Source organism: Acipenser ruthenus, chromosome 25, assembly GCF_902713425.1.
Source record: "Acipenser ruthenus chromosome 25, fAciRut3.2 maternal haplotype, whole genome shotgun sequence".
Classification (NCBI taxonomy): domain Eukaryota; kingdom Metazoa; phylum Chordata; class Actinopteri; order Acipenseriformes; family Acipenseridae; genus Acipenser; species Acipenser ruthenus.
The window spans coordinates 27,567,620-27,591,313 of NC_081213.1; the positions used below are offsets into that span (position 1 = coordinate 27,567,620).

The 23,694-nt window shown below is 42.3% G+C and overlaps 1 protein-coding gene across 1 annotated transcript in view; it reads right to left on the reverse strand.

Annotated features, from left to right (window-relative positions):
* The window catches only part of LOC117962420 (aminomethyltransferase, mitochondrial-like), a 48,273-nt gene that overhangs the window by 23,950 nt on the left and 629 nt on the right, over positions 1 to 23,694 (reverse strand). The gene's annotated exons all lie outside the window — the stretch shown is intronic.

Genomic DNA, 23,694 nt, shown 5'->3' on the forward strand with positions numbered 1-23,694 from the left:
CCAGCCCTACAGGAGTGAGTGCTGATGCTAATTCTATATAAGTTCTATTGCTTTTCAGAGCTGTGAAACCAGCCCTACAGGAGTGAGTGCGGGTGCTAATCCTATACAAGTTGCTATATTGCTTTACTGAACTGTTCCTGGGTAAACAAAAGAAAAGAAAAGAAAACCTTCTCTCGTGAATGATGTTTAAACATTGATTTGAGTTGGGGCTTGCTGCTGAGTATGTGGTCTCAAAACATGTGCTGAATACAATCTGTTGGGCTGCAGTGTCACTGTGCGCAGACATGTGGAACATGATGCGCTTGCTGTATTAATTGAGGATGTCAGCTTTTGCGAGGTTTGTTATTCCTTTTCTTTTGGGTGTTGCTTGTCTTGCTGGAAAGGTTACCTACAACATAAACATATATTGAAGGGGGGGGGGGGTTTAGAAGGGTTGATTTGCAGCCCGCTCTATCAGCAATGCCCTTCTCTGGCTGTCTGTCATCTTGTCGGGGAGTCTCAGTACCTATGGAGACACGTTGCAGTTTCTTTCCATACCTTGTTGGTTATTATGCTGAACTGCCCCCAAAACCACAAAGAAAATGGAACCATAAAACAGAAAAGGTCATCAAAACATCATTTATAATTTATACATTTTGTCAGTTCCTGCTCGTAAATGTATTTCCAGATTGGGGACCTCCAGCTGCAGTATTTGGCTGTGTTATTGCAAAAGGGTCTATGCTGGAGCAGGGGCAGCCATGTGAAGGCTGTGCCGGGTGTGCAGCAGGGGAAGTCATGCACTGCTCTCCAGGCGAGCCAGTTTAGACAGCAGTGATTTAATGTCCGTGTTCCTTGCCCTCTGACCCCTGAGCGCGTCCAGCAGAGTCCTGTTTTAGAATTGCTTGTGTTTATTATTCTGCCCCCCCCCCCAGGTCCCTCAACTTGGGGGTCCCTGTTTTATTGTCTCCTCAGCCCTGCCTTCTGAGGAGCATCGCTTTGTTCTTCCTGGTTATTTTATGTCATGAAATGCTTTCCCATGATAGCCCGCTGAACTGAGGTGGCCATTCCCATTTACAGGAGGTGGGGTTCTGCTGTTCATGTTGCCAGTTAAAAAGCATGCGCAGTTTCAAAGGGAGCGTTTCAAGACTCTAGGAATAAGGACCGTCAGTGAGACAATCTGTTTGTTTGCTTATTTGAAATTGCTCCAGTTTGCTGAGAATTGGAGTGACAGTGACTTTTTTAAATTAGATTTATTGTCAAAAGAAAACAAGACTCAAGCAATAACACGGTTTGTTAAGTTTTCAATTGGGTGCATTCAGTAAGTTCTATTAAAATGACAAACACGTCTGGCACAGAGTTCAGCTTAATGTATTAAAGCCTTTCTGTTTCGTCCTGCTGTCCCCCATGGCCATCTCTTTTCCCTTCCAGTATTTCTATAATATTTACACTAGAATCAATCAGGGCTGCTCAAACATTTCACTACCAAGAGTTGATGACAATGTGCCGGAGGGAGGCCTCGCAAAATTTCAACTAAGCCAATTTAATTTAATGTAGTCTTTTCAGCTGCTCAATTTTTCTTTAACCTTCAAAACATCTTTCAATTGATTCGTGTTCTAACAAGGCACTTTTATGAAACCGTCTGTTCTCAATTACAGGCCAGAAAGAAACAGGGTTGTTAGGCAAACAAAACAAATAAATGGTATGTTTTTCTCATTGTGACAGGATTATGCATAGTCTGTTTTTATTGCTAACAATTTCAGTGATAAAACACCTTTAAATAAGTTGAAATACCACCGGCAATACAGTCCATTAGATTCGATAGAGTGAACCTTGATGGTTATTTGCTGTACAGGGTGTATTTTCAATTCGTTTTCATTACATATTAAGTGTTTTTTTTTTTTTTCTCAAATGATAAATCTTTAAAGCCAATGAGAACATCACAATGACAACTGTTCCTCTGCATCTTACCATGTGGATTTAAAATAACTTATTACACAATTACTGCATTTTTATAGAAACTGCCAAACTAAATTGCAACTGCTACAGATAAAGGTATGAAAGAATAACACTACAACGACATTGAAAATGCTGCAGCTCTTTTAGTGTTGCATGTACAGTACAGTGTGCTTTTCCATTGTGATGGTAAGCAGCGTTCTGTGCTGTGCTGTGCTTTGACGATGCTCGTGTTTTTTTGGAGCACAACATTTCCTATGGATTCGATTCAATATCTTCTGCTGGGCTGGCAGACTTTAGGCTGAGGTCTAAACTCAGGCTGCAGGAAAGCCTGACCCTTACCCGATTGGCACGGCCATCGAAATAAACTTGTGGGGTCAGTTTCCCACGCGTGAACAAGATGTCAGAGCGGTGATGCCTCAGTGCAGCCAGCAGGCTGGAGGGGTCTGCCCTGGATCACCCCGTCTGTCTCCAGGAGGGTCAAAGCAGTTTCACTTCACTTCTTCTGTTTATTTAACCAGGGAGGACCCCGGGGAGGCAAGTCCCATTTCGAACGTCTGATCCACCCAACTATTTTGACAAAGATGTCTGAGGATAACCCAGAAATCTGCAACCGCCCCCCCCCCCCCCCCCTCGGCACTGACAGGAACCGCAGCGTTTAAAAAACTGAAATACAGACACATCCCTTCACTGGGGATATGCAACCTCAGAGGGTTATTATAACTGTGAAACTGTACAAGGTAAACCTGGACTGGAGATAGCTCTGCTGCTGTGTGTGAGAGTCTGGGTCATTGTGCTGCACTCTGGAGATTGCTGTGGTGGGTATAGCCATGTATTTCTAGATTGCTTTCAAACGGTGATAAGCATGAAAGCCTCCATTCATCAGCAGCGAGCTTTTTAATCTTTACAAGTGGCAGACAATATCTCACCTGCAGACAAGCTGGGCCACACAGACCATAAAAACTGTCTTCACTTTCTCACTGAAGATAAATTCATCACCAGTCAATCTGTAAGCCTTTGAGGTAAATGCTGTTTCTGTAATCTCTTGACAAGTGGAAGTTTAAAACTATTTAGAATTTTTTTGGTGTGATATTTTTTTCACAAACGGCATCAACCAACCCCTTTTTCTTGCTTTTGATGAAAGTTCTGAGGTTTCTCAATGTTGTTAATAAATACACTAAACTTGCCAAAAGCTGATTTTTACAGCAGGATTGCTCAATTTTGTATATAACACATTCCCAATCGCAGTTGTTCAAATTATGAACTGTGCAAACGGCTTTCTATACAACTGGATCTTGGACTTGATATATCTGTGTGGATGTAATGCTGATAAATGTGCTGCTATTGGTAAATGTGGCCAGTTCTTTCTTGACCATGATGAATGCGAGGGTTATACAAAGAAAACGGTGTCTAATCCTCCATGTAGGATAAATACTGCCTCTCTCTTTAAAAAAAATCACTCTGCGTAAAAACATCTTAAAATCAAAACCATGTTGGGTTTTTTTTTAAAAAGAAACTTGAAATAAACACTGTTTATCTACCACACGGAATACATATGGAAAGACTTGACACATCAGAAACATATTTAATAAAGAATAAAACATCATAAAGGAATATTCAGTAAGCAGGGGAGCGAGCGAGCGAGTGAGTGAGTAAGTAAGGCGAGCAGGGGAATCCAACACTGCAAATAGCAGTCCTGTCTGTTGTTGACAGTCAAAACCTGTTATTAAATATCTCTCCTGCAGTGTTCTAATAGTTTCAATTAAGCGAGGATATGAATGAAGGTGGAGGAGGTCCCTTTGGAAGCCTGGCTTGCCTAGGGAAGCAAAGAGAGCTCTGAATCCGAGCGTGGAGTGAGGGGAGTGCTTGAGGGGACAAGCAGAAACGAGACCCCTGGCTTCAGCCTGCGCTCCCTGGGACAGGCTCCTTCCCAGCGCTTATTAAAGAGCGGCGCGGGCACGGCGCCCCAGCGCTGCACAGAGCTAGTCAAATAATCATCTGGAGAGAGGTGTGAAGAGTTGGGTTTCCCATCTCTGGACTGGAGCCAGGACACTACTGCCAGTGTTTAGAGAGTCCCATTGATTGGATTGTCACAAACCTGGCTAGATCAATCTGTCATCATCCTTCCCCCTGACCTCTCACACCAAACTTCCTGCTTCAGGTACAGACTTGGTTTTCAATGCCTGCCAGTTTACCAGGCTGGGGCTATTTTTGTTCTCGCACGCACAGGAAAACATTCAGGACAAACAGCAGCAACTTTTCAAAGTGTACCCGTCAACAAACTGCCAAGCGGCTCTGAAGCAATGGCCGAGCGATGGGAGGGCGCTACTGTAAACTGCACGTATTGCTTGTTATTCAGGGTTTCAGGAAGAAAAATAAAGCAGACAATGCCGGCAGCGAGCATGTGTGACTGGCATGTTTTCTCTTAACGGGAAATGAAAAATGGGCAGGTAACCTGCTCTCGCCCCGTACACCGGCCCCCAAAACAGGTTCCATTACCCCTAACTAAGACCCCCACTCCACGAGGGCATGCTGGCACGTGGGCTCACTCAGCACTCAGGATCAGAGCCCTATTAACCAGGCGCCCCCCCCCCGGCCTCTCCCCCATTAGTTCTGAGGAAGGCACGGTACAGAGGCTTGATTGTAAAGTGGGGCAGAGATCAAGGTAACTGGAGAGTGGTTCTAATTAGCCTGGTTATTAACCAGTTGATTAAGAACGATAACAGACATACTGTGGCTCTCTGAAGCGGCTCTGAGACCAGTAGATATATGACTTTTTCTGCAATGCTTTTTGCAAGTTACAGCAAAAAGTTTTGTCAGTGTTGTGTGAATCCTCCATTAGACCGCCATTGCAATTGTGCATGTCAAGTATGTTTTCTACAGACATTACATTGGTAGCTACCGGCTCCAACACATAGAATGTATGTTATGTTCAATATTGGTTATTAAGTTTTGGAATAATACATAGTACTTACTGCATTCCTATTGACTGTTTATTAACATGTAACATAACTTCAATAAATGGATAATTAAATATAAATACCTACTTATGCCACGCAAAATAAATCATTACCACAGAATGGTATTGAACAGATATGGGGGCGAATTCATTTTTAAATACGGAGAGAGAGAGCAACAGCGGATAAAGAGAGAAAGCCAAGGAAAGAGAGCTACCCAGTGCAGATGTGCTGACATGCAGGCCTCAGAATTAAGAGACCCTGTAGGTCTGTTGAAGCAGAGCCCTGGCCCCCAGTAGGGGACAGTGAATGAGAACAGAGGAGAGAGAGAATAACAATCCATCAGAGTGGAACTGGGAAAGAGAGAGCTGGCAGAAAAGAAAGAGATTCACCCCTGCTGGAGCATCACAAAGGCTGTGCGGGGCAGTGGAGGTAGAGGGCAACTTTGTGTCAGCGTCCCCATTCACTGGGGCCCTTTAGAACTCCAGCCCCAGGCTGTGCGGGGCCTAAGCAGTTTTGTGTTAGGTGAACTGGGATTCTTGGGGTAGCCTCTCCCTTCAGCTCTCTGCTGGGAGCTGCCTGGGTTTATTCTTCTCAATAACTCTTCCATCTCGTCTCTCAAGCTATTTTTTTTGTTGCTTTTAATCTGTCTTTGCGAGGGGCCAGTGTTCTGAGAGTGCAGGTGGCCATGCTGAGATAAATTACGGGGCTGAGAACTTTAACGTCAAGCTCCACAAACATCCACACAATGCTTTTGAAGTGAAGACCTTTTTAGTGCTGAAAGGGAAATGAAACTACAGCATCAATACTGCAAATCTATCAAGACTCATCTTGGTTGCAAGGAAAAGTTCAAGCAAGGGCGTGGTGCCGTTTCATTTGCAGTTTTGAAATGTCTTTCTTAAACATTCTGTCTTGTTTATTTTTTAACATTTGTCCACTTGGCATAGTTTTAATGATCGTGTGCTTTGAAGTGTATTTGCAGTTGTGTAACACCATTATTTCCTTTAATTCCAGCGCTGGAGAAGTATTGTAAATGAGGCCCACTGTGTTTTACTGGACAAGTCAATCCAGCCTCCTCGGGCCTCTCCAGTCATGGAGCCGGGACCTCCCGCTGTACAGTGCGCAGAAGTGTGGAGTTTGGATGAGTTACAGGTAGTGAAAGATAAGAAGCTTTATAGGAGAGCAGGGAAAGTTGTGGTTTACAGCTGCTGTTGGGCTCTGTGATGACAAAGGCCCACTGTAGTCTATCAGGGCGAGCAGGTCCATTACTAATAGGCAGGGAATCTTGAAGACAAGCAGCTCCAAGGAGGGCAGCTTGGTAGCACACATGCAGACACTGCCAGAGACACATCTTTACTAGGTTATAAATCTAGTGAAGGCCAAGGAGGGGTGGGGGGCAGTGGGCTCACTCGGTACTCAACCAGGATCAGAACCCCATTAACTAGGCGGCCCCCCAGTCCAGTAAGTGGTCGTCAGTGGAAGGGAGAGTGGTCACTCACTGTACTGCAGGCTAGTATGGAGCAACTTGTTTCACAAATGCATTTCCAATATAGTTAGAACGTATTATTTTGTTGTTATTGAAGGAGTACAGGAACCTGCGCTACAGTGTCTCTCCCCAGGAAGGGGGCGCTGTGGAGCACAGCGACAATCCCCTGTTTTGAAATGGAGGAGCGCTATATAAAACTTTCTGAAAGGAAATCCTGCAATTGAAAATGCAGTATATCTGGTTTTGGTCCACATCTTCTCGAAACACGGACCCCTGCCTACTGCCAAAGCTAACAGAACGAATCGCTGTTACAAAATGTTTAGGTTTTTTGGGAAGATCCGGTCAGTGCAGTTGGGTGGGAAGCAACTATACCCTACTGTGGTAGACGTTAACAGACAGATCATTCACTCCAGGTAAGCAGCACCACGTATAGTATTAAATGCCCTCTATGGAAAGGGACGACAGTCTTCTCAACACAATATTCACAGACCTGTGTGCTGTCTGCAGTGCGAAAAGTACAGACAGAAGCAGGAGCGAGCCTCTTTAGTTCCCAGAGTGACAGAGTGTTCTTCAAGAAGGTAGGTAAATGTGGGTACCTGCAGCTGAAGCTACCTTTAGGGAATGTAAACAAGCTGATAAGACAACAAGATCTGGCAACAAAGAAGAATGAATATAGTACAGAGACACGCAGGAATCCTATTGAAGTATGACATTGAAGGTCATTGTGGGAAACATCTTTAACATTTCTGATATGTAGAAGAAAGACATTCCAAGATTATCAGCAGGAATGTCTACAGCATAAAACAAAGAAATCCATCAAGATGTAAATACTCTTTTGAGCAATACATGTGTGGTCCAATTTAATTAGTATGACAGGTGAATCCGGATCCCCTAAAAAGCAGATCATGATTTGTTTTAATCTGCAGACCCTAAATAGGCATGTCTCTTCTGAAAAATAACAAGACATTTTTAATGAGCCCACACTAAATCAGACTGACAAGAACGTCTCTCTTTGACATCATTTTAATGGTGTGTATTTTCTGGTGACAGCCTTAAACAAAGGCCTTTCCTCGTATGGGGGAGAAAGATCTCTTGTGTATTCGAATGATGCATCCCAGAGACAGAGGAAAGATGAAGGTAGATCCCAGGCAGGTTTACACATCCCTCCCATTTTTAATTCCTTCTGGAAGAGAATGAACTGTGGTTGAAATATGCAGGGCGGAATGCATCTTTTTATTGTGCAACAAATCCATACACAACAACTGAACTATAACACAACAGCTGACACTTTTCATTAATTCTTTCTAAAGGCAGGCATAGTAACCTTGACAACCAGTCTGTGTTCAGCATTTGTTTTTTAAAATCAATACAAATCCAATGTTAAAGGTAGACTGATGAAAAACAACATGACTACTATCACCCCCAAACCAAATAAAGAAATGTCATCCAGCTAGCAATGATGGACAATAACAATCAAAGCAGAAACAGCAATCCCGCTAGAGGAACATCTATTATTTAGAAAACTTTAGGAATAGTTAAAGAATAAAGCTTGTTTTAGTTATCTTCTACTTTGCAGAGAGGGGAGACAGAAACTAAAGATCTCAGATCAAACCACTCCAATAAAATGACTTTCATGACTGCTTAAAAGAAAGCATACTGGCAAAGATCACCCTTTGTTCAATTACAATAACTATTGCAGATGCTCCTCAGAGGACTGGACTGCCTTTTACCTGTCAGTCCTGCTTATGTGTGTGTTCTGCTTGCATGCAATACGAGGTAAAACGAGCCAGTAATCCAGGTGGGATTACATATGAAACAACATGTGATGTCATTTTGAATTCATATGAAAAATGCTGATTTGTTCTCTTGATTTAAGGCTTGAATCAACACTGATATAAAGTTTGATCCCTGATACTGTAGATGGCTTGATCTGTAATTTATTTCAGCTGAAATGATAATGCATTTGTTAATCAATCAATTGGAACTTCAACGGTAGAGCCAATTGGAAACCCCTATTTTACAGCTATTCAACCTTGACCCCTGAGTCACAGGAACATTTCATTAGCGATCCTTCATGAAGATGAAAGCCCGAAGGGGTTCTGTATACCAGCCAGTAGGGATCCCATAGTTGTCTGCTGATTAAATACCATCTCCCATCTCTAAACGGCGTGCCTTGACCCTTGACTATTTGAAGTTTGTTGACATCACATTTTTTTCATCCTAAGATAAATGCCACAGGAAACCCTTACATCCAATAATATATCCCAAACCAAAGAGGACGGCTTGCTTTATGGTTGTGTAATCCCGTGTCCCATATAAAGTAAGATGAGCCAATTATGACGGGGTGGTATTAAGGATACAGCCTGGCCTTTCTGCTTGTGTAAAACACACAATAAAGTAACCACACCAGAAATAAACAACTCGGGAGTTCATTTCAGAGCGCACACGTTTTTATTCAGTTTTAGAATTGTAATTGTTTTTTTTTTTTTGTTGGTCTTTTAGAAAACAAATGCACTACTGACGATTTGAAGTAACCAGCTTTGAGAATCCAGCTCAACGTTTGCTCTGGTTCATACTCTTAAGAAACCGAGTCCTATTTATTTATTTTTGTTAAAGATGATGTTAACATTTCTGATAGGTCCTGAGGGAGTTGCTGGTCACTGACAGTGGCACCTCCAGTATCAACACCGCCATCTTTCAGTGTTGCAGAACACTGTGTTCTTTGCCTTTCATAATAAACTCACTCCTGACTGTTGCCTCCTTGTGTGGGCTGGTGTATTGTTACAAGTTCAGTGTTAAAATGAAATGTGTCTGGGAGGTGTTTGTATGCAATACCCATTAGAAGCACGGACTTCACTGAGGATTTCTCTTGGTTGCTCTGGGATTGGTAAATTCATAAATCTAGCATTGATATACCCGTATGCGCACAGCATATCAAATGTTGTCTAAAAAAAAAAAAACATACATTTGCTGGAATCATTAGCAATCATGCAAAATAATGATCTGAATAACAACAGAGATACAAAAGATGGTTTAATCTATTTAGTCCAGCACACCATAATGACAGAAGGTAGTATTTGTATTTGAGTCAGTGTTGTGCTTTGAAGTATTGGGTCTTAATTACAAATCGTTTACTCATGTTGGAATGGTTTAATGGATATCAAAATGTATTTAAACTCGTCAAATCAGACTTCTTTAAATAAAGAGTCGAGCTTGCAATGAACCCGCAGTGTATACACACCTACCCTGATTAACTGGAAGAGGTTGTGCTACAATGCCTGCTCTGTTTATTCTTTCCTCACTTTGGCAACCAATCTGATTTATTCATTCCTTTCTGCAGTGTTATTCTGTCGTGGAAAGCAGTAGATTTATCATCTCTGATGATATATAGCACTGCCGAGATCCTCCACTGTGCCACTGTACACAGCCTTTTAAATTACATGATGTCTTAAACCACTACCTGGAACCTCCACTGTGCCACTGTACACAGCCTTTTAAATTACATGATGTCTTAAACCACTACCTGGAACCTCCACTGTGCCACTGTACACAGCCTTTTAAATTACACTCCCAATCTCCAAGCTTCAGCTTGCTTTGTTAAGCAATTGCATGAACTGCATGCATACAACGTGGTGTTGTTTTTGGCCAGGAAAGTGTAAAACATGAAAAAAACCCCACACCCAATAAAGTCACCAAACCAGGAATAAACAAGCCAAACATTTGATTTAAGGGTTTGAAAATAGACTCAGATTTCAAAGGACTCTTTATTAACACTCCTTAAAACAGTTTAGTGAATCTGGTCCATTGCATCCACACAGCACTGATACCCGTACCTCAATTGGAGTTGTCTGTTTCCAACAGTGCACCCTAATATCTTTAAAACCAAGTGTAACTAATGCAAACCGTCATTAATCTGTACAAGACCATGCAGAATGGTGGGGTTTTAATCATGTTGCTAGGTTCTGGGCAGACCACTATGACAAAACCAGCTGAAGGCTAAGAGGTTAGTACTGTACCCCTGTGGAGAGCACAGCATGGAGAATCAATTGTGTTTGCAAAAACTATCTTGGAATGTACTTCTCCTTGGCATTTTTCTCCTGATCTGTAAAGACTTAAAGCAGGTGTTGCAGATTTAAGTCTTCCACTTTTGAATCCCCCCCAAGGTCTCTTATTCTGGTTTACACACACCCTTGTGTCCCTCATTATCCAATCTTTAGTAACTTTTTTAACAGGAGCTCCAAATGTAGTTATGAAAACATGCCATGTGCACTCAGGACTTTACTCTCCCTGAAACTGAAAAATAGTTTCCAGATTCCTTGTGTTTTTGGGGGAATATCTCTATTGGGTGCAGTCTGGGAATAATAACCACTGTGTTTTCCATGAACATTAAGAACCTCACGTTCAGCTTTTTAACACGACTCCTGTCTTGTTTTATTTATAGAACCTCCCTGTGCTATTGCTTACTTGTTTGAAACCAGCCCTGGTGTGTTGTTACTAGGTTGCATGCAAGCTAAGAATGAAATAATGCAATATGAACATGGATTCAATATGGTTTGTTTAAAAAGCTTTTGTAAAATGACGTATAATCCATATGTGTGTCAAAGCCATCATGACCATCTATTGATTCATATCGCAGTCAGATCATTTAACCCAGGGGATGTAATTCTACCCAGAGATGAGGCATCCAGTGAGAATATTCCTTTGCCCACTGTGTCAAAAAATGACCAATCAAACCGGAGCTGAATAACTTGATAGTTTCTGACACGATGACACAATGCTGAGCTAGCATCCCAATGCAAGTTTCCAATAACTGTTTGTTGTTATGAGGTTTAATCTTTGGCCTCCTGCTACATTTTGGATTGGTCTTAGTAATACAATACTTTATTTATTTATTTATTTATTTATTTATTTATTTATTTATTTCCACCCCCAAGAGCATATCTAGTATCCCTGTCCAGTTTAATCCTATACTTATGTCAAACAGAATATAGTGCCTGTTCTACACCTCGCTCTGATCCAGACAAATTCAACCCAAGCGCTACCTCTGAAGTGCTGGACCTCCAGTTTAAACCTAAGGGACCGGGGCATCAAACCTTGAATATCTTTTAGTTACAGGGTTCTGTTTGCAGGGTCATTAGAAGTGAATAAAGCTAAACCGAGCGTGTCTCTATTCCCTATTGAGGCGTTTAAGATCCTACCATGATCTGCTCTGATAGAAACAAAGCGTGCCTTTCTCTCTTTTTTATTTTTTCCATTTCCAAGATGCCTGGGATACTTGTTTAATCAGCGACACGGAAAGGAGAGGCGGGCTGGCTGGGCTGAGGAGCTGCATTAAACCAGCTGTGAGATCGGGTTCCCATTTTCAGGTTATTTTCTGATTACAACCCCTTTCCCCTACTCTTAACTCCCAAGGATGGTTCACTTTGTCCGTTATTTTTCACACAGAGTCAGCAGTTTGATTTCGAGGGGCTGCGATCCCCATGTACAATGAGACGGGCGGGGTCAGCTTCCCGTAATGAGACATCCAGCTACCCTGCTGGTCAGACCAGCCTTCATGCATAGGGCCATTCCAGATTTTGAATAACATGTCCTTGTGACCCACTTTGCATTCGGAGGTGTGTCCAAACCCAGCCTGGATCACTCAATCTGGGGCTGAACTGGAGCAACACCTACTGCTCAACCCCCTGCTTGTCTCTCTCAGTTTGGAGCTAACTGAACAACACCCCTGTTTATAAATCCAGGCTGGGGCTATTATTGTGCACTCTAGTCTCATAACCTAATGAGTCTCATAACCTAATATAACATAATGAGGTTACTCTACCGGCAACACCTGTGCACCACCTGTTATCAAAATGTCACTGGGATTCGGTGGAGGCCAAGAGTTAATTGCTGAGATTTCAGTTTCTGATTGACTTGGAGTGTAACAAAACAATGTAACATTAGGAAGGAAATTGAATTACTAGTGTTAAGGTAATTATCCGCAGCCACTGAGGTAACCAAACCTCCTTCTTGGTCTCTTAGAAACAAATTACTGAGAAGATGTTATCAGCATGGCCGTCAGAGAGCCACGGCACAGGTAACTCAATCCTCCAGAGGCAGGCAACGTGGCTGACCCTTCACCTCTGACCTTTCACCCCGGCTGACCAGCCGAGTGTGAAATTACCGTACCTACCTGAAACTTGAAGAACAAATTCCAGAAGTCCTGTGGCCTCCTGTGTTTCCAGGACACCTCACTTTGAAACAACTGAAAGCCTTATAACTACAAGGCACTTACCTGCTCAGCAGGCCCTACCTTAATTAAAGCATGTAAGGCTTTAAACCTAACAGCAATATGGCAAACCAAATTGGTTTATAGAAACTCCACCACTGCAATACTGCCAGCCTACACCCCATAGAGAAATATACCTTAAACTACTACACAAGAAAAGCCACTACTAGTGCAAGCGCTCTCAAAAGATTCTATTAAACATGAAAAAAAAGTATAAAACATTGTGGTCCCTAGATTGCCGGTGGCATTGTTTTTTGTTAACCGTTTCTAACTAAATTAGGAGAGTAATTATCTTAATGGCGAGATGTTTAAATACAACTTTTAATTGCAGGAAGTGACTGGTAGAACTAGAGGCTTGTGTGGGATCTTTATTTACAGAGTGTCATAGAAACATCAGATAGCTAGCATTATGGGCAATTCCCAAGCGGAGTCAGCAAAGTTCCCATAGCTGCCCATCTGGAGAGAGGAGACAGTAAAAGCTAAACTCAGGGCAGAGGGCTGGAGAGAGGGAATATGCACTCACAATTGTGAAGCTGTAGAAATACTCTGACCTATTCACAAAGCTTTAGCTTCAGTTTGCTGTCAATTTAAACCAACACTGGTCTGGAACAGTTTAACGAATCAAACTATCAAGAGACAAGCCTTTGTGAAACTTTCACATTCATATTGTGCAATTAAACAATCTTCAAATCAGTATAATCTCCCTGGTTTTGACCTGTTGTAGAAGACCACTTTCACCCATAACCAAGGGTGACCATCTAAGGCAAGGTTTACTCGTGTGAGCCCTGTATAAGGTCACAGGAAGCAGAATGATGATATACACTTTGGAATTCATCAGCAGAGCGCTCCATCGCCTATGCAGGCCATTTACGCTTTGACCTTGGGAGGAATCATTGGAATGAACAGAAACGCAGCTTGTGTTACTCTTACTAACACATTCTGTTGTTCCCCCAAGGGCTTATCTTCACTTTCTAATACGCTGTGATCAACGGTGCTGGAGCCTTTCTATAAAAGTGTGGGGCCAAGGTCGGGGGTGAGGGTGTAGCCGGGGAGGGGGTCACGGGATGGATAGCGGATTGATCCCCAAACGTATGCTGTCAGGTCTAAAAGGACCCCTGTGATTCAGCATTGCTAGCTTGGCTCGGTAGCCCGTCTCATACCCTCACCACACTCTGTTTAAAGAAGTCTGAGTTTGTATTCTAAAATAGCTGCCCCATTTCAACATATGGCCCCTCAAACATTCTGAACTGTAAACTCTTTTTTTTGTGTCAGTATACAGCACATCCCTTACATCCCTAAGATGGGATAACTGCGCTGGTTATGCTGCGACCTGGAGCCTCTCCAGAGCAGGTGACGGGCTCAATGGTGATTAATGAAGCAGCAGGACATTCTTCTGGAGCAGGGCTTTCGTCTGATCCCTTTCCAAGCTCAGCAGGGTTGTTTAGGTTGGGTCTCTTCACAATGGGACGGTGCACAATGAGAAAGACGCAGGATTGATCAGCACTTCAGAATGAAGCACCCTGCATTTATAATGTTATCTATGCAGGTCATGAAGCACAGTTGTATTTTGTGATACCCCTAATTCACATATTGATGCAAAACGTATCTGATAGTAAAGTATAACATAGCAATACGGTACAACTACTGCACCATGGTGATTCTATCAATCTGCAGTATATATCTGTGGTGTCTGCCCGTCTGGTCTCTAGTACTGTAGCTCATCCGTAACTTAAATCAGAATTCTGTAGATAAAACTATAAGAAACAGTTGTTTCATATAGAAAAGGTTCAGGTCACTGCTTTTGCAGTTGTGTGTTTATCATTAGAAACTGGGCTCCATAATAACTCGCGTCACACAGGCTCTCCAATAGGCACCAGATGGGAGAGGGGAACTAGCTAAACAGACTCCGGGTTAGAAGTGGCAGCCAAGGGTTTGATTGTATTAGTTTTCAAATGTTTACACAGGATGATCCCGCTAGGATGTAGCATGATGGAGGTGGGAGGTTCTGGTACCAGCCGGGTCTTGACTCAGTTCCAATCGTTCCCAAGGCAACCGTGCCAAGGAGCCTGTCGGGGTTCACTCCCTGCAGGGATAACGTGGCACCTGGGTTTGATTGCCTGCTGGGCAGGCGTGCTTTGGCAATCTGTGTGTGCGTCATGGAGTTCAGCGAGGGCACAGCACTGCTCTCGGTGTTATTGTTGGAATCGGTCCGCTGTAACTGATCGAAAGGTTACAGCGGAGTCTTAAACATTTCTTGATTATCAAATACCGCCTGAATTTGGATGTTGACGTTCTTGGGGGGGGAAAAAAAAAACAAAAAAAAAACATTTCTGCTTCACAGTACATTAAGTTCAATGTAAATTATTACCTATAAATTGAAGAAGAAAAAATAAGAGCTTAGCAGAAGAATATCTATCTTTCTATCTATGTATGTCTTAATATAAACATTTTTCTTTTCCACGGTGACATTCAAGCAATGTTCCAGAACGACAGTATAGGTCTGTATTCAATTAAGGGATTACTGCATGCTAACACAAGAGTGTTTTTTCTAATGCAGCAGCATGTTTTAAGGGAAACAGCATGGCTTATAAAGCAGCTCTATATCTTTTTAATTGAAAGTGTACAGTATCTATAATAAACTACTCAGAAGTTTAGTTTGTTTCGGTGTGATTGAGTATTTATGGGCACATTTAATATATTAATTTTTTGCCCCTGTGTGTCAACTCTGGAACGGCAACCGAGGTCTGTGGCATAAGCCAGCAAGAAGAGAGGGTGTGAAAGTGTCTCGCTGATTGGGGAGGGCTGTGCTGTGTGATTAGGGTTGAGATCAGCTCTGTGACACATCAACACCCTTCCTGACTGCACTTCTCAGATTGCCCCCTCTTCCATCCTAAACCCCCTCAGTGACACAGTGATTAACGGGCATCAGGAACGGGAGAAAAACAAACAAACAGGAGCGGGGTGTGGACTCCAGACGAGGAGGGGGTCACCGTGCCAGCGACGGAGTTCCTGTGACGGATTGTGTGGAGGTCACGACCTGGTCTCATTGTGAACAGGCCTGATCGGTCAGGATGACACAGATCGTTAGCACACAGCTTCACTCTCCCTTTCTCCTGACCGGCCTGTTTGCTTGTTTGTTTTTTAAATAATCACGCTAATTGTCTTTTTAATACAGACTGACCCTGGCTCGAGGTGAGGGATGGACATGGGTGACATGGATCCACCCCTCCATTCATTACAAAGCAGTTTAAGACATTTCCAGCTTAATTAGTTATTCCCTGGCTTGCTACATCATATCATAGGAGCCACAGGGCACCCTGTTCACAAAGAGATCAGAAAGAGTTCATCGATTCTTCTCTCACACTGATGATCTACAGGGATGCTCCCTCTCTCTGTGCTCCACACGCTGGCTGCTGAGAGTCGAGTGTTTTGTGGTTTTGGCTCCCGTTCAGGGTGTAACAGTTTCAGTGAGAGGAATGAGAACCTTAACACAACACAGGCCCCTTCGTGCTACCGGATCGCCAGGGCTGGGTGAAAATACTTCAGCTTGTAAATCAGTAGCCGGAGAGCTGGAGAGAGTTTGCAAACAACTGCAAAGACAGCAAGACAGACTTATCAAATCATTTTACGCTAATGTGCAATTCTCGAAAGGGAACCTAATGCAGTTTCACTTTGCCTTGAACTCCAGGAATGGTTATTAAAACAAATGATGATTCGGCCGCACAGATACTGAAATCAACAAACAAGCTGTAGGTACTGGTATATGCTTTTTAATTCCCCCACCATGTACCATCCATGCCTGACTTACAAGAAAATTATATATTGAATCCATCAGTGGCAGTACATTATAAGTTCCCCTTTTTGAAATCCGGAGAAAAATGAGTTTGACTGTTTGACTGAAAAATGAGTTGACTGTCATACGAGTAAAATCAATGGAGTTATACATGAAGCTGTAATTCAATATATTCTGTTAAATCCACTTACTTGCGAGATGTTGATAACTCAGTATGAGTCGCACTGATGGTTTCAATTAAACAGTATTTAAACCCCCGAGGTGTGGATTGAAGCGGAGATGTCCTATACACAAGGAGCACTCATTCACCTCCAGGCCAGCTGCCACCGCACACAGAAGGGCTGAAAGACCTCTTTGAACTTGGCATTTGAACCCAGGATCATTGGGGTTAAAAACCAAGGGCATTAATGACAGTTTTCCACTTGGTAAATCAGGGGGTTATATCGGTGTCACTTAATAAACGCTTTACAATGCACATGACTGTTAGTATCTAATCAGAGTAACATGTGGATAGAGTTTATCCCTTCAAATACATTTTATAGGGTATTATACCGATGACATAAAAAAATAGGTACCGATTCATAATGAAACCTAATGGAACATCTGAGCGGAAACACAACACTCTGGAACACTCACTATTCTACCTTTTATAGAATACATCAATTACAGATATCTTATCTTCCTGTTTTAATCGATCTTATATGCCAACACCAATTTTTAGAGATTTATAAAAAACTGTAAGAATGGAAATATAAGAATTTACCTGTATGAAACTAGCAAGAGACCACACAGAACAACATCTCAGCTGCTTCTGCCTGGTCTTTTCTTTCTAGGTAGTTTTACACAGAGGAAATTGTTCTGTTCCTTTCAGAAAACTCACCCTAGCCTTGAGACTAGATTTGGATCTCCAGCTTTGATATTTAGCCGTTGCTAATTAATTGGTGTTTAGACGGCTGTGTGGACGTGTTCATGTTTTTCTAGTATTTTGTAAGGTAGCCTTCTGGCCAGGTCGCTCTCGTAAAAAGGAGATTGCAATCTCAAAGGGTTTTATCCTGGAAAAATAAAGATTTATTATTGCAACCTGAATTTGTTAATACGATATTAATGAAGGGCTATTAGACTTCAATTACTGAAACAACAGGAGCCTCAAGTGTTCCTCCGATGTGCTCTGAAGAGGCATGAGGTGGGGGATTAAACCCAGGAATACTCCCAAAGCCCTCTTACTAACCACTGGGCCAAGCGGAAATCAGCTGAAACCGAGTGCCCTTTGATAAACGGAACAAGTGTGCTGTGAAATCGGAATTAATCAGGTCTCACCAAAGAGGAAGAACGTTTGTTTCTTCAGAAAAAATGCAGATAGGGTTTTAAGAAAAGTTTACAGTACGTATTTCTGAAATGTATTACCTTACGAACCCTCGGAAAAAATGAAATATATATGATTTGTAGGTATTTCCTGTATCAACTGCCAATGTTATCACAAATAAATAATACATTACTTTGGCTTCCATGAAATAGAGTGGCGCAAGAGCAGGGAATGGAATACTATTAAGGAATGGTATTTCAATATGAAATCCATTGTGAAGCCCTGCAGTTTTAAAAGACAGATTCAGGTGCTGATGGCATTCGCTTGTTGTGCAGTAATGTTGAAAGATATTTCCTCATATGGTCTCAACCATCTGTCTGTCTGTCTGTAGGTCTGTTCATCTGTTTTATATGGTACCTAGTCTATCATTTTATTCAAATGATGTACCTCCCCACATTTAACCTTCTGTTTCAGGATAGCAGAAGGAAATCAAGGGCCTGAATCAAATGGCTTTTTAGATGGAGGGTTGCAATTAATGGAGGGAATATGGAAGATATTTATTTTGATTAAGACTCCATTGATATGATGCAATTGCTAAATTAGCTATATCCTCCACATTAGCTCTGTTACACAAGCTTGTGGATTCCCCTCCAGTTAAAAGGTTAACTGAATTGGGGCATGGGGTCCCTTGAGAGATATGGAAGGATGTGAATGGCTTGAAGATGCTCAAGTCATAAACTTGTCTGGGTCTCTTCTCAAGGCATAAAAGTGGTACAGAAACCCTGAAGGGATTCACAGAAACGCATGACTTCATCTTTGATATTAAGCGTGAAAAAAAAACACTTTTTACCCTTTTTTGCAGTTTATAGTTAATTGAATTTGGGTGCAAAAACATTTGTGTAGATAGATAGATACAAATGTGGAAACCAGACAGACAGACAGATCTTGTTTCTTCACTTCCTCACACTTTTTTTGGTCTTCTTTCAAACATAAACTTATCCAGAATGGGGAGGCCCTCTTTTCCCTGAGGTTCTGAATTGAGCAAATTCTCACAGCACCGTCCAACAATGGAGGAGCGTGGACTGGACCACTGAGTATCCAAAAAACAGAGACCCCTACCCCCTCCCTGTCACACACATACACTGACATACACAGAGACCCCTACCCCATCCCCATCACACACACACACACACACACACACACAGACACACACTGAGAAACACACACACACACACAGACACACACACACCTGCTCTGGAACCCTCCACAAGTCACCTGCAAAAACTTGCCTGTTTGGAATTCAGAGCAATTATTTGTCTTAGTAGTGAAAATCTCCACACTGCCCCCCTGTTCAGCTGTGATACGTACTGGTAAGCAAACTGAAGCAGTAATAGAAACTTCCTCCCCAAAGCTCCCAGTACACAGAAACATCAGCCAGATTCATCTAGCAGGAGTTCAGTCTTTTAACATCCTCATCAAGCATTAGTTTAAGCTGGAAACTTTTCAAATACAGTACCGTGTTTTTGCAGCTCTCGCGCTGGGCTCTGCGATCCCCACTTTCTGTGTCTCCTTCAGTCCATTCCAGTCCAAGATCTTGTTCCAACCATGCCCTTAATTATTGAATAGGGCCGTGCAGAGCACTGTTGTAAATTGAATGGTTTTAATTGAACCTTGGTTTTTATTCAGTTAAGTATTTAACCTTTTTCATGCATGGAAACCATTATATGGTTGAAAGGGTTAAAAGACCTGGTTGGGTCAAGGTCCTCATCTGGAATGAGCTGAAAGAGCCCCAGGTGAGGACTACTGGGCAAGCTGAAATCAGGGGGCACTGAGACACAGCGGTCTGCTTTTAATTAGAGCGGAGCAGAGCGCTGCTTTCTGCATCCACCAGTGAGCAGTAATAAGCGATACTTTGTGTTTGTTTATAAATCATGTCAGTTCACAATTCTACTGACAAAAGGCAACTTTCACTGTGAAACCTGCTTACAAATTTTTTTCACTGAAATGACTGACTTGGAACTTACTATCATTCAGCAGCGGTGGTCTGTGAGGCACAGCCCCACTTATGTCGTAATTTCAATTCAAAATGAACCTAATGAAAGAGCAGAGAGGCCGGGATCATTAGCTGTTCTGACTGGACCCTCCATCAAACAGCCTGGAGGTACCTGTCTTCAGTCTGGCTGGTAAATGCGTGCCAAACAATAAGCTACTATGGGTGAAAATCTGGAAGTAATTTGTGCTACCAAATCAGAGTTATCCAGTACCAAAGCATCATTACCATTGACCTCTGAATGCTTAAATGCCATTGACCTTTGAGGCACCAAACACAAATACAGAGTATTTACTTTATCTACTGCGATTCTAAATGACCAGAAACAAAACTGATGAACCCAGCGTCTCAAGCTTATTAACCCATGACGTGCCATTGCCCTCATTTGAGGACAGGCTACTTTGTAGTTTGTTTTTGTTTTTTGAGTATTTTAACTGGCATCTACCCATTATTAAAATGTTGTCTTTAACTATATTGTTATGATAACTTATTCTAATTTTGCTAACCGCAAAATGTAATGCATCAAATTACATAAATTACACAGCTAGTGCTCTGGTTTTTACAAAGAAAAATGGGTTAAAACTGAGTTTTTAACTAAAAAGAAAAAATAAACCAGTGTAGCTAGTGACTCTTGTGTTCCACTTATAATATCAGACTTGAGGTATTTGAGGTCCAGTATTATTGAAAAATGTACTACATATTAAAAGTATGATGGTGTATAATTCCTATGAATATTTCACTAGATTACATCCAGTGATGCTTGTACATTTCCAACAACAGTGCAAGACAGAGTTCTTGCTGGTTATATTGCCCAGCATATTTTAATCCAAACTCTTATACGCAAACAAGGAAACTGGTTATCCGCTGGCACTCCCATGACTACTGTAAAACAAATGTAAAATCTATAGAGAATAAAACCCCATCTCGACCACTCGCCCCTCCCCTGCCTGACCTTGGTCAAGTCAATGGACCCCCATATGCCCCTTGCTGTGCCCGAACTACTTAACTGCACTCAGCTTTATTCCATAGGAGAACGCATGTCAGCGTATTTCACATGAGATCAATGCAGAGCGTCTGTTTATCTTATTTAACAATCCTGACCCCTTTTAATCCATTTCCACAACCTGATTATAGCTGCAATATATCACACGGCACTCCCATATTTAATGTATGGTAAGCTTATACCTACAGTACAGGAGAGTTTATTGATTCTTTGTCTCTATTGGATAATGGACAAGGGTAAGGCAACATGAGCTAGTCAGACTGATGCCTGGAGCTAGCGGGGTACACAAAAGAAGCACAGAAGTTTTATGATCTAGTTTTATCAAAAACAGCTCTTGCAGAAAACCCTGAACTCCTGCACACTCCCAGTGTCTTATCTAATCAGACAGAAGTATTGGACTGTAAAAACGATATTTTCATTGTCCTGAGATGCAGGTGTCTCACACTGAGGGAGGGATAACCACCTGCAGGTACAGTACTGAGTGATCCCCTGGCGTCAGTAAATCTCAACCACTAAGAGTCTGAATGAAAAAGGACCCGAGTCTCTCAAGCAGTTATTGCTGCACACAGTCGGATTGGTCGATCAGCACTTAACCTTTACCCTGGCACAGGTTCCAGGAGCTGGGAGTGCCAGTCTGTTTGAATCCTGCTTGCACCCGCCCCTCCAGTCTGTTTGAACCCTGCTTGCACCCGCCCCCTCCAGTCTGTTTGAATCCTGCATGCACCCGCCCCTCCAGTCTGTTTGAACCCTGCTTGCACCCGCCCCTCCAGTCTGTTTGAACCCTGCTTGCACCCGCCCCTCCAGTCTGTTTGAACCCTGCTTGCACCCACCCCTCCAATCTGTTTGAACCCTGCTTGCACCCGCCCGCCCCTCCAGTCTGTTTGAACCCTGCTTGCACCCGCCCGCCCCTCCAGTCTGTTTGAACCCTGCTTGCACCCGCCCCTCCAGTCTGTTTGAACCCTGCTTGCACCCGCCCGCCCCTCCAGTCTGTTTGAACCCTGCTTGCACCCGCCCCTCCAGTCTGTTTGAACCCTGCTTGCATCCGCCCGCCCCTCCAGTCTGTTTGCTCCACTACAGCGTGCAGTTTGGTTTTTAGACGGATGCTATTTGGTGACACGTGTTGCACCAGAGCTGACGTTTTATACCAACAACCGTGTGTTGCAGACGGTTGATGTTATTTTATTTATTTTTTTATTTTAAAATGGTAAGCAAAGCGATGACAGGCAGGTAAATGGAGGGGAGCGCTATCAAGAACAGGCACAGTGTTGTAATCTTTATGTCTGTGCGCCTCCCTCTTGTCATGCAGTCACTGTTTGTGTGTTGGTGTCCAAGCACAAAGGTCTATGAAACTCGTGAAACTTTATCCAAGGCAACAGAGACTAGGGTGTGTGAACTATGCATCAGCTGCAGAGTCACTTACAACTACGTCTCACCTGAAAGACGGAGCACAAGGAGGTTCAGTGACTTGCTCAGGGTCACACAACGAGTCAGTGGCGGAGGTGGGATTTGAACCGGGGACCTCCTGGTTACAAGCCCTTTTCTTTAACCACTGGACCACACAGCCTTTTTCTGTAAACTTTTCACTCAGCTGCACTAAGAGACATTTACTGGAGACAGCAATAACGGATATGATCATGCACTTGTACATGAAACTTTTCCTGGACGTTTATCACACCCTGTGGTGCAGGGTAGTCTTGTTCTGATAGTTTAGCTGCACAACGTAACAGTAGGTTAAATTACATGGGAAATAACAATTTACATCAGAAGTGTAAAGGTTTTAAGATTCATAATTTTACTAGAAGAGTCATACACCAAAAAGCCTACTGCACATTATACAATAAAATAAAATAAACTAGATGGTAACTTTACAAGTAAAGTTGTGGGGCTTGCTTTACTGGGAAAGTGGTCAAAAGTAGCTGATTTGTGTCAAAAGTCACATTTGTTTACTAATTGTCTCATGCTTAGAATGTGCTATAATTTGAAATTTATCAAAGTTCTATGACAGTTAATTCAACAGTGGGAAGTAGCCTACTGAAACAAGTTGATGCGTTACTAAAACAGCTGTACCTCTTGATAGGTAGACGCCAGTCCTGTTTTGATTTCAGATTTGAATAGCAGAGAAGTAGAGGAAGATTCCATATGCTCTAACTTTTTGTCTTACTTGTTGGGAAAGTGGTCAAAGTAGCTGATTTGTGTCAAAAGTTACATCGTTTACAGTAAATAGAATGCTGGAAGTCTGGGAGTTTTTAAACAATGGGGAGCTTTAGAAAGTTGAAGCGAATGAAGATGGACCAAGATGGACCAAAAAGGACAAAATGCTTAATAGTTTAAAAAGTATAAACGATATCAAAAAGTTGTATACAAGCACACTATTCCAGACCGGTCTACACGTTTTAAAGTTTGAACGGCGTTTCTAGCTTAAACGGTGTAAGAGAAGTAGCGTGCCAAAGAATAATAATAATAATAATAATAATAATAATAATAATAATAATAATAATAATAATAATAATAATAATAATAAGCATGTCGAAGATTTAAAGTGGGGACCCTTGCTTCGAAAACCCCACTAATAAGTGGGCAGCATTATGAAAGAACGAATGTGCCCATAGTAGTTGAAACAATGTACGGGAGCTGCAATTTACAATGTTATGCAAGACATCTAATTATCCATTGCCATGGCTGATCCAACGGTGGAATGCATTGTGGTAGGTACCCTACACCGTTCCAGTTTCAATGCTCCGATTCTAACCGCGCTGCTGTGAATGCACGGATAGTCTGTTATCATGCAAATCCGTTTAGCATTCATTTGACTATGTCGCTGTTGTAATTGAATATCAAATAAAACCAAGATGTTCGGCAGTTAGGATAAGTAATTAAAAACAAATGTTTCAGCATTCCGTTC